General features: G+C 39.2%; 1 long non-coding RNA gene across 1 annotated transcript; it reads right to left on the bottom strand.

Annotated features, from left to right (window-relative positions):
• Positions 1 to 298: 298 nt before the first annotated feature.
• On the bottom strand, positions 299 to 10603 carry LOC104909572. Its single transcript, XR_004158800.1, has 5 exons — positions 9845 to 10603; positions 8339 to 8448; positions 5578 to 6989; positions 2166 to 2306; positions 299 to 1222 (listed from the first exon to the last, which is right to left on the bottom strand). It is a non-coding gene; the product is annotated as an uncharacterized LOC104909572 (long non-coding RNA).
• Positions 10604 to 11116: the final 513 nt, after the last annotated feature.

Genomic DNA, 11116 nt, shown 5'->3' with positions numbered 1-11116 from the left:
ATGCAAACACCAGGACAGTGCAAAAATAAATATCAGAAAAGAGCAAGCAAAAGGGAATGTGTCACATACTGACTACAGGGAAACAGCGCAAAACATCTAATCACAGCAGTGCCAGGAAACTTGAACCTGTCCAAAAAGATCCAGTGCTCTCAATGTTTAATTGCTGTTGATGGCTGCTGGTCAGTCATGCATGACAATGTGTGTGTCACGCTGCTTCCTGCCTATGTTCATTCCTGTCAGCCTTCACTCCAGGTGATGAGTACTACTCCTCTGACCACAGTAGAGAGAGAAGAAAAAAAAATGGAGCCCTCACAGACACAAAGCAACATGTACCCGAATAACCCAAGCCACAGGAACAGAGGACCAAAAACGGACAGCAAAAGCCAGTTTATATCAACCTTTCTCCCCAGCTTCATTTATGCTTACAGAAAAAAGAAGTGGCATCTGCGACCGACAGTATTCCAACTGGCAAGATTCAAGTCTCCTGTTTGCTTGATTATATGTTTGAACACATGCTTGGGGCTGTGTGGAGCAATTTGAATTACAATTGAGTAGCAATGAACATTATAATTTTTCGTGAACTGGAGCTTTAAAAACCTCCTCCTTGAGCTAATAAGAAAGAGAGAGAGTGGGAAAGGTAGGAGGTATGACTTAAAAGGTCTAGAATTTGTATAACAGCTTTCCACCGTTTTCTTAAAGTGACTGTTTAATGGTTTATGTATCTGGGCCCAGATTCAGCAAAGCACTTAAGCATGCATTTAACTTTAAGTATTTGAATGATCTCATCCTTATTCAGCAAAACCCTTAAATAAATGCTTAATTTTAAGCCTGTGCTTATCTGCTTTGCTGTAGCAGGGCCTACTGCACACTTCTATATCCTGTTATGTCAGTAATATAATTAGGAGGTGCACTTCTCTTTTACCTCTCTCATCACTGTCCTCATGTCAAAATAAAAATCATTAACCCACAATTATTTAACTTCATTCTGCTTTGGGCAAAACTGAAGTCTGAGAGTCAATAAATGTCTTAAACATCCAGAACATATCTGCTCATTCACATTCTACTTCAGATCCATCTGCCGTCAAAGTCAATGGGAGTCCTGCAACCGTCTTCAGCGGGAGCCAGGTCAGGTTCTCAGTCAATACTGAGCGCAGAATCCATCACAACAATACATGAACGGAGTTGTGAAAGAATGGGAGAACCAATGGGGCAGGAAGAAAATCTGCAATGAAAGCAGAGGAGAAAATAAAGCTTTAGCTGTTTGAAAATTATTAAACTGAACTACAGGTACGATTCTTGGAGGAAGGAAATGAAGCATCATTTCTGGATCACCAAACTTTAAGTAATTAGGACACAGAACATATGACACTAGTTTTGATGATCTAATCATTTTGTGGACATTTTGTTACTGTCTGTGTACTTCATTCTTCTTCCCAATAAGTTGAGAACGAAGGAAGAATACAAAGCAGAGAAAAGAGGCTGCTTCACATGACATTTCAGGCTCATTCGATGATGTTCCTGATGTTCCCGATGATGCAGTCACTGCCCTTTTCCCTCTCCATATCTACACACATCTCATTGAGTGCCAAAAAAGCAGTTGAGTTTCATTGCTATCAAGGATGAGAATCATGTTTAAGTAGTCTTACAAACAAACACAGAAACACTGAGAAATGTTGTCTGAGAGCTCAATCCACTTTATCATTTCTGAATCAACTTTTGCCATCTTTGAGATTCAGAACAACTTGACATCCTCTCACACCACTGAGGAGAGTCTATGGGTTTTAAAATTATTATTACTTCTACTACTACTGAAGAGATTATATGGATTAGGAGAGTAATATGTGTACAAGAAAGAATAACTACTTGATTGATGTTGTTTAACATATGTGCTCATTCTTTTTTATCACAGATTGAAAAGTGGTTGCAAAATAACTCCATAAAGAAGTCCTGAGGCACATTCAAGTGTCACATTATCTATGTTCTGAAGCACAGTGGGAGGAAAATAAAAACATAAATAAGTAGTTCTGCAAGAACAGAACTAATGATGCTCTATTTCCTACTGCTTTGTGTCTCATAATTAATTGTGAACTACAGTTGAGGCTTTTCCCACGGGTGGGACACATATGGTCCATCTCTCACACTCTCAGAAATATAGATATACATACCATGTGGATTCTTTATGGTTAATAATGCATGAACTCATTCTGTGCTTCTGTTGTTAGGCAGGGTTCTTGCTGGGTGTCTCTTCTTCATCATGCTCCTCTATCTCTATCTGTTCATCCACCCTTCCACAAAGAGTAAAGTTCCTTTTTTTTTTTTAAAAAAAAAAAAAAAGTCTACAATATTTCTGTTATGTCACTTCTGTCTGATATCACCAAATTAAAATCTGATTAATTTTAAATACATACATGCATATATCCAACCTTGCAAACTACTCAATTGAATAGGCCTACGTCTTTATAAAACATGACTCCAAACTCTATAAAATATCTACAGGCATTTCCTTTTTAAAACATTTTAAAGCAAAGGGAAAGTATTATTACTTAATATTTTGCCCTCTTGAGGCATCTACTCTTTTAAAAAAGAAGTCTTCAGAACTCTTGAGAACTGCAATATAGATAAGTCAAATGTGTTCACAAAGGGCTGACAAGCTCACTGCCAGTACGGGAATATATCACGGAAGCTTAGTCTATTAAGTTCAGGTTTTGAATGCATTATAGATTTTGAAGAAAAGCTGAAACCACAGTTGTATATATGGTAACACTGAATTACTTCATCTTACATTCATTCTTTTCCTTCTCATCCTCAGAGATATTAATGACTTAAAGCATTAGAAAGCATTATTCCTAGTTATCATGGTTTTTAGAAAATAGAACTGTGAAAATATAATTACTGAAGCAGTGTAAACTTAGAACCAGTTTTAAGTTCAGTTTATATAATGGCTGTGTTTAAAAAAGGATGCAGCAAATTGTTTGGAACTCGGCCTTCAATGAGATAGCCAAAAAAGCTCATGTAAAATTAATAAGCAGCCTTTCTTTTAATTTTGAATGCAGCCAAAGCCCAAATGTGGAAATAAATACATTCTGTATACATGCAGAATTTTCATAAATCAGCCATGCTTATGCATATCCTTTGCACTTTGTAACTGTTAGCCATACACTCTACTGAACACGATGTTTTCTAAGATCCGCAGTGGTTTAAGTATTAATCTGAATTTTGTGATACTACTTATCAAATTTAAAATTACAGATATAATCACAAACATCAGAAAATATACTACTCTATTCAGTGTGCTGCCTTTTTTGATTTTTGTATCTTTGCAAATATTTTGCTGTTTGCTTTCGCAAAAGTATGATGAGGCAACGTGCTGAATTTATGTCAGGAAATGTTGGGGGGAAAAAAGGGAATATCTTCATGTAATCCATAAACCTAACACAAATGGGGTGTTTGGTGTTATATATTTATAAACAGTACATCCTGCATTTTATTTATTTATTTATTTAAAGGATGAAAGCTTAATTCTCTGAAATACCAGGGGGCAAGTATAAGCTGTCCAGAGGAAAGCACGGTATGGCCAGACAAAATGATAGCTCTCTCACACTGCTCTGTCATTGCAACTAAGCCCTGACATGAAAGCCTTAAGGGTGTGGTAAAAAGGACTGCCCTCCAGTGTGCTGAAAGGAAACTTCAGCATCCTTGCTCATTCGTTTTTTTTTGTATAAAAACTGACAGATGTGTCAAAGGTGTGATAGCTTCGTGAATAAGTAATAAGTCCTGACAAGTTGGACCTTATCATTCCCTTCTGCCTAAGGTGAGGAAGGAGCCTGGGGTAACAGTGGGGGCAACTGAAGAGCCCTGGATTGGACTTGCGGGATGGCTCGCCTTGTTCATCTGTGCTCCTGCTGGTACAAAATGTATTTGACGACAAATCTGATCAAGTTCATTCCTGGTGTAATTTCAGAGAGGTCAGCGGTGTTACAGCAGGGAAAGTACTGGTCCTTTCTGTTTATTTAGGGAAGACGACAGCAGCTTTGGAATAAAAGCAGTTGACTGAGCAATAAGCTTCCTTACCCTCAGCAGAGCTGTATAGATACTTTACAAAGAGAGCTGTGATTATCAGAACAATGTACAAGTACTTTGTCAAAACCTGTGTTTCAGCATGGCTCACAGGGGCAGGAAGGTGCAGTTAGTGTGCTCAGCCACCATGACCCTTTGATGTCCTGCCCAACACTGCAGGATCCAGCTGAGAAAGAAAACAAGCCTCTCTTAAACAAAACCAATCCAGGAGTCTTCACTTTGTAAAGGGACATCAAGGTCAGATTACAGGAGGCTTATGTTTAAGTGGAAGAAATAAGGACTAATAAATTTGCGTGTGAAAAGTTCTGTGGAGATAGCAAAGCTTACAATGAAAATACAAAGATCTCCAGCACAATGAGAAACATGCATGAGGTATTTTGGAAAGTGGGAATTCAATAGAAGGGGGCACCATCTAAACTGGAGCACAGAAGTATTTTCACACATCCAAAAGCAGCTCGTATAATGTAACTACACACAAAAAAGCTTTTTACAGAAAACTTTCATCAAAAGGAAATAAAAAATATGGAAATGACAACAGATGAGTAATGTAACTTGATCAGTTCTCAAACTTGGGGAAAATATATTTTTCCACTCAGATTTGTAGTAAATCACAGAAATCTAATATAACATTTCAGATAATGGGGAAAAGAAAGAAAAAATCTAGTTAACATATCATTATACATGCACTTTTTGTAGAGCATATAGGCAAAGGGTTAGAGAAAAGGATACAACAAAAACCATCTGCTGTTCAATGGCAGGCAAGAGGCATAGACTTTGGAGGTGCTGGATAGAAAGAAGACACACAGCCTCAGAGGCAAAGAAGAACTGGGCTGTGTGGACAGCAAAAAGCACAGAAGCATGAGTAAGGATTGCAGGAATGGCACAGCAGTGCAGGACATCTGTGGAAGATGTCAGGAGAAGGTCAGCAGCAACAGCCAGGCAACAGAATCCATTTTTCTGAATGTAGGGCAACTGGATGGGGGGTTGTGCAGAAGAAAATAAATGTGATGGGGCACAGAGATCTGGAATGTACCCAATGAGACTAGGTGTGCACTGATTCATGGGCTTGGGCTGGGGGTAGCAGTCAATTCTACATCACCCAGAACTTCTTTGGTCTACTTGTGGTCCCCCTTTCTGTATTTTTGAACTGTTTCAGTGTTGTCTTTCCTCAATTTTTTCTCCTAAGGCCTGAAATGCGATGCCTGCTATGAACACTGCCTTCTTTTGACATTTTCAGTCTCTGATAATGCTGCAAGCTAGCCTTGAATTTTAAAGAGTGCCATGCATGCACACACTCAAGCACTCCCACTCTGAGGCTGTCATTCTCATCAAACATCTGGAAGTCTGCTTGCCAGAGTGCTGCTGCCAAATGCTACTGCATCATCCAGGCAGAATTTTGCTTCCCCTACAGGGTAAGCAAGAAGAGCTCAAGAGCAGATTTACAGCTGTTGATGTGGCAGCACAGAAGTCTCATGCAGTAGCTTAAAGCTTCTTACTTACGGTTTTAGCTCTCCAAGGGGTTTGGTTAGAGAACGGGTTGGCTGCGGACATCCAAATCCTTGTGGCCTGAAGAATCGTTCCTTTTCCTTTTATTTTTAACTTTTTTACTATGCAGCACTTGATAACTCTGGCCAGACACAGATGGCTGTAATTCCTTCAGACTCTGAAGAAAGCATCAATCTTGGTGTGGAAGCTATGTGAAGTACTATAAGATTTCATCTTTGTCACTCATGGGGAGAAAAAGGAGGATCAGACTTCAAGGCATTTGAGTTCCTAAATACCATCTCCTCTCTGAAAAACTCTCCTACCCTGGAGGAAATCCTATGTACTTCAGGCAAAGCACACAAAACTGTGGTAACAAATACTACACTGTCTTATCTCTGGTCATAAGAATAACTGAGCCTTCTGTCCTGGTTCCCTCGCCCTTCTCACCACACCAAAAAATTCCCTAGGGAAATGGTGGGTGGTGCGGAGAGGGCACTAAGGCTCTGAAGGAAAACAATGAAGAAAGACAAGTGGAGGAGAGAGAAATGAACTTCATTCAGTTCAAAAGATGTTTCTATCCAGCTCCTGAGAGAGGGTAGAAAAGCAGAGGAAGAGCAGTGGGAAATGAAAAGCACCATGGCAAGATAACAAACCACCTAGAGAGGCAGAGAAGAGCAGCAAACTTCAAGAAAAAAGCCTTTTCTGAGCTCCCCAGAATGCTATCAGTCAGTATCCAGGAATCCTGGTATAAAACCAAGACACAGCTGTTACCTTCCTAGCCTAAACAGCTTAACAGAAAATTTACATCCTAGTTAAGATGTTCAGCATGTTAGTGTGAAAATGTGTATCAGAAATACCTGATTTCTAAAGGATTTTCCCCCAAAAGAGCAAAGCTTGCACACCAGGAGACAGGGAGACATTTGATAGCACAGCACGAAGCAGGGAGCTGACTATTCTGCCTCTATTAGGACAGCTGGAAGTTAAAGTAAGTGGGCTATTGAGAACAATGGGCTGGAGCCAATGGAAAGGCAACTTCCCAACATTTCAATTTAAAGGTCTCTCAGCTATGGAAAATTATTGCCATGGGGCTTTGTTTCAGGTCAGGGCAATAGGGAAAGTGCATTTTGAAAGCACAACAGTCCATTTAGCAAGCATCCCTCAGCCATGGGCACAGATTTCTTCAGCAAATGCTTGGCCGAGTGTGCACGCACTCTTCATCCAACTTGTAGGAAAAACACTACCAAAAGAGGAGGAGTTTTCCAGTGATGCTTGTGTGGAAAAGCTCCACAGTCATCTTCTGATAGCAGAAAAGGTTCCAAAAAAGGAGGTTGTATCATCAAGTGCTACCTCATTTTATGGCTAGTAGGTCAGCCTTATCTGAGGATGCTATAGAGAAACATAGTGCCTTCATCCTGATGATGGAAAAACTGAAACAGTACACAAAAAGTATTATCATAATTGCTGAAGAGCTAGAATAAAATAAAGGCATTTAGACAATCTTTCTCCAAATCTTTATGAACTACTTTAGTCTTCAATTTTTGCTTTTTTTCTTTAAGAAAATCCATTAACAAAACCAGGCACCTAAATAATCATAAAGAAGTAAAAAAAACCCCACAGAATAAGTCAGTGTCTTGTTTTGACTTAGACAGTCCCAATGTCCGCTTTAGGCAACAATACTTAAACAGAAAGAGGCTGAAAGCTGTAATTTTTCTAAGGCCTGAGAACAAAATGCAACCCTGATTACAAATGCAATTGAACGGAGATATCATTCCCACTGACTTAGAGAAAAGACACTCCTGTACTTGTGGCATGTTTAATGCATTTGAAAGAGCCAAAAGCAAAACTTGAGAAAAACAGGTAATGAAAAATACAGTTACATTTTGCTTTTTTTCATCCTTATCTACTGCTAAGTTGTGCCCTCATGAAAAGGATGAGGAGGGAGCACTGAGACATAGTGAGCTAATAGTTAATTGGCTGATTGAGCACACATTCTTACCTCCACTGCCCTGCATCATTCTGCCTTTTACATCTTGCTTTGTAATATCACACATCCTACCACGTCATGTCCTTCTTAGAATTTCACATGTTACTTTGCGTCTAGAGATTTGGGATACTTGGCTCAGGTGTCAAAATACTATCTCCTTTTAAGCTGCAGAATGAATCTCTTTGGATGCTTGATTACCCAAGAGCAGAGAGACTTATAAGGGAATTAGTTGCCCTCAGCAGATGATCGGCTTATTCTACAAGTCTTATAATTTTATCTTGCTCAGGAAGAATAGGATTTAGGGGAAGTCTGAGTCATTCTAATAGAACACATAATTGTGCCTGTTTTATAATTGTGAGAGTAGGCTTGTTATAGTCATTTGCTATCTCAGCTGGCAGGAACACTATTTAAAAAGGAGTTTGAAGACTACCTGAGGCAGCTTAGGCTTTTGAGCACAAAAGACAGCAGTTTTGAGGTACTGAAGAATTAATGGTTTATTTCTCACTCTTCTTCCCACATATCAAATGCGCCCTATTGTTGTGTGTGAATGTAGCATGCATGAAGTACAGCTCTCCCAGAAAGAGAGAAAGCAACAAGGATGTATCAGTATACTGTTAACAAAAGGACAGCACCCAGGAATGTAAAAGAAACTTTGGTCAAGCATAATAAATAAAATCTGCAAATATACAAAACAAAAATGTTATTTATGTCTCTAAATAAGTATTTGCAGAACAAATAAATCAGGGTGGGACAGGCTTCATTCTCAAAATGAAATGGATGTTCAGAACTCACCTTTTAGATGTTCCTTATGGTCAGATCCAGCAGATGCTGAGACATGAGTTATAGATTAGAAAGATCTTCAACTGTTCGCATTACAACCTCTTCTGCTGTTTCTCTGTTACCTGGAGAACATAAAAGTTTCTTTCACTCCTTACGTAAAAGATTTCACATTACGTACAGACAACAGTGATTTAGGCCTACTGCATCTTCTATGGGTGGCTATCTACTACCTTTTCTTTAGGGATACTCTCACATAACCATAAAGCAACAGATGTGCTAAAATTTAACCTGTGTCAGGGTCGGGGTGCACATACACAACTTGCAGGTTAGAATCTTCTGTTCCTTTTCTCTTTTACATTTTTTTTTCCTATTACAACATTTTAAGAGGACTCCACCATTTGTCATCTGTACTTCTTTCCAGTCTAGTCAGCCTTGTTATTTTTATGTGCCTGAATGCTAAGGTGGTGACAGCTGATTAGGTTTGTATTACACCTGCTTCTTCTGTTGCACACCCTTCAACAAACTTTGACAGAAGTGAGACATCAAGAAAAAAAGAATTAAAATAGTAGCAAAAAGGAGGAAGCAATTGAATGCAACAAGATTTTACTTTTAATCAGCTTTGTTCTAATTTCAGCTCACCCAACAGTTTTTGATACGCAAAGGAACTGTCCTTCATACTGATTTAATGAAAATGGTCATTTTGCTGAGGGTGTGTGTATGTATCATCCATTTGAGATTTGAATATGCCTATCTGAGTTTTCTGAGCTCAGTATGCCCTCTGGTTTGTTTCCCAATGTGTTTAAAATTAGAGCAACTACATTTAGGTTTTTTGCCAACTCAAATATAATTCATTTTTTTTCTCATAGTCAAATCATATGTTTCAGCTTTAAGTTACTTCTCTTAAGGTGCTTTTCTGGACACATTTCTTTCTCTCTCTCTTCTCCCTGTACCCACACCTGTTCATCCAATACATCATATAAACCATTTGAACCTCCCCACTTGTCAGTCACAATACTAGCAGAGGCAGTGATCTGTAGGCTTGGAGCAGCAGGGACAATACATGCGTGGGTCACTAGTAATTAAGCAATGTCAGTGGTTGAGAGGAGAAAATTCAGTTCAAGCCAAACTGAAGCATTTAGATATTTTACTGCTGCATTCTTTTGGTCCTCTCTCAGCTTATAAATATTAATTTAAAGACTACCAACAAGGACAGTAAACGGATTTAGGCATAAAACTTCCTGTCAGGAGTGATTTGTGCCCAATAAAAGGAGAGCTGGATAGAGAAAGCCTGCTTCACTAAGTTTATGATAGACAGTGAAAGACTGCCATCAAAATAAAAAGGCTTTCACTACGTAGACTGCTATATGCAGGGTGTGTGGGGGGGTGTCTTTGTTCCTAACGAGCATCATAGTGGTACTGTATTGTTTTCTTCCACAAGCACATTTTACTCTACTGGAGTAGAACCAGCACTGGTTAGTGAATTTTGCACAATCACCATCACAGGAAGGGAGCTCTTACATCGGTGACCTCTTGTACTGAACTTTGCGATGGAGAAAGTTGGCAAACGTTCATCTGGTTTGTTTGTTTTTTTTTCTTCATTCCCAACCTGAAAATAGAAAATAATTCAGTAGGCCCTATATGGTTTGTAAGAACGTGCCTTCAAAATGTGAATGCAACAATAACCTTCTCCTGCTCTCCTTTCTGTGAACATGTAGGATACCTCTGTTCTAACTTGTAATTATTTCATTCTTGCTTAGAAAATAGCATAAATTTTGTTTCTCTTCTTCATTCTTCTGGAAAGCCCAGTTCTGGTTTCTTTAACTTTTAAATCACTTTGTTGCTGACCGGGATGGTCATGAATATCTGAATACCAGATAAATACAAGCTAAACATAAAATTTTACATTACTTCAACTGAACACGTTATCCATACTTAATTGAGCCCAGATATAGCAGCTGATGCTTTCCATAAGCCAGAACTGGTGTCTGCAGTACACGCCCTGGATCCACCAGTGGACACACACCTCACCTCTGACAGCCGTACTACATGTGTTAATCCCCCACGCTGCATTCACTGCTAACACTGCACTGTTAGTTTTTACATGGGGCAGCAGACCTATCCTTCTAGCTTGCCTTGCTTGTCTCAGGTTTGCAGTTTTCATGTTTTAGGAAGGTCAATTAAAACATTAACTTCTCCATGAATTCTTAGATCTCTAGTGGGCTGAATAAGTCATGATGATTACTTCCTTGCCTTGAGACTGAGGGCAGAAGTGGTGCACAAAATGGATGGCACCGTTCTGGGAAAAAGGCTTTCAGGGAGGGTTTTGCTCCTACAGTAGGTGATATTTCCTGCTGGGCAGTTGATGGCCATGGCTTGATCCATAAAGGATCACTGGGGAGAAAGCACTGCTTGTGAAAGCCTTACAGCTGGAGGACACTGGGAGGAAAGAAAAGGAAACACACAAGTGGGGAAATACCCTCCTGAAGAAATGCTGAAAGACAGACCTATGCTTTGCCAGTGGAATTAACGTGAAACAGGGGCCCTTAGAGATGATCATTCTGAAAAGAAATGAAAAATACATAAAACTTTGTTTAATTTATGGAATTTATAGGCTGCTGACCAGTAAGTATAAAGTTCTGTTCCCTTGGTCCTCACTATCACTCATGTATTACTTGTCAGTAAATGTGGTGCACTCAGAACATAACAGCTACGGTAATATTTCTGTTCCCACTGCAGCTTTACTACACCCATGAAACTCTGTAATCTTTAAATTCCCTCACTGTTAACATC

Source organism: Meleagris gallopavo, chromosome 2 (genome assembly GCF_000146605.3).
Source record: "Meleagris gallopavo isolate NT-WF06-2002-E0010 breed Aviagen turkey brand Nicholas breeding stock chromosome 2, Turkey_5.1, whole genome shotgun sequence".
Taxonomy (NCBI): domain Eukaryota; kingdom Metazoa; phylum Chordata; class Aves; order Galliformes; family Phasianidae; genus Meleagris; species Meleagris gallopavo.
Note: the sequence above shows the minus strand (reverse complement) of the source record. Positions and strands in the feature narration are given on the sequence as shown.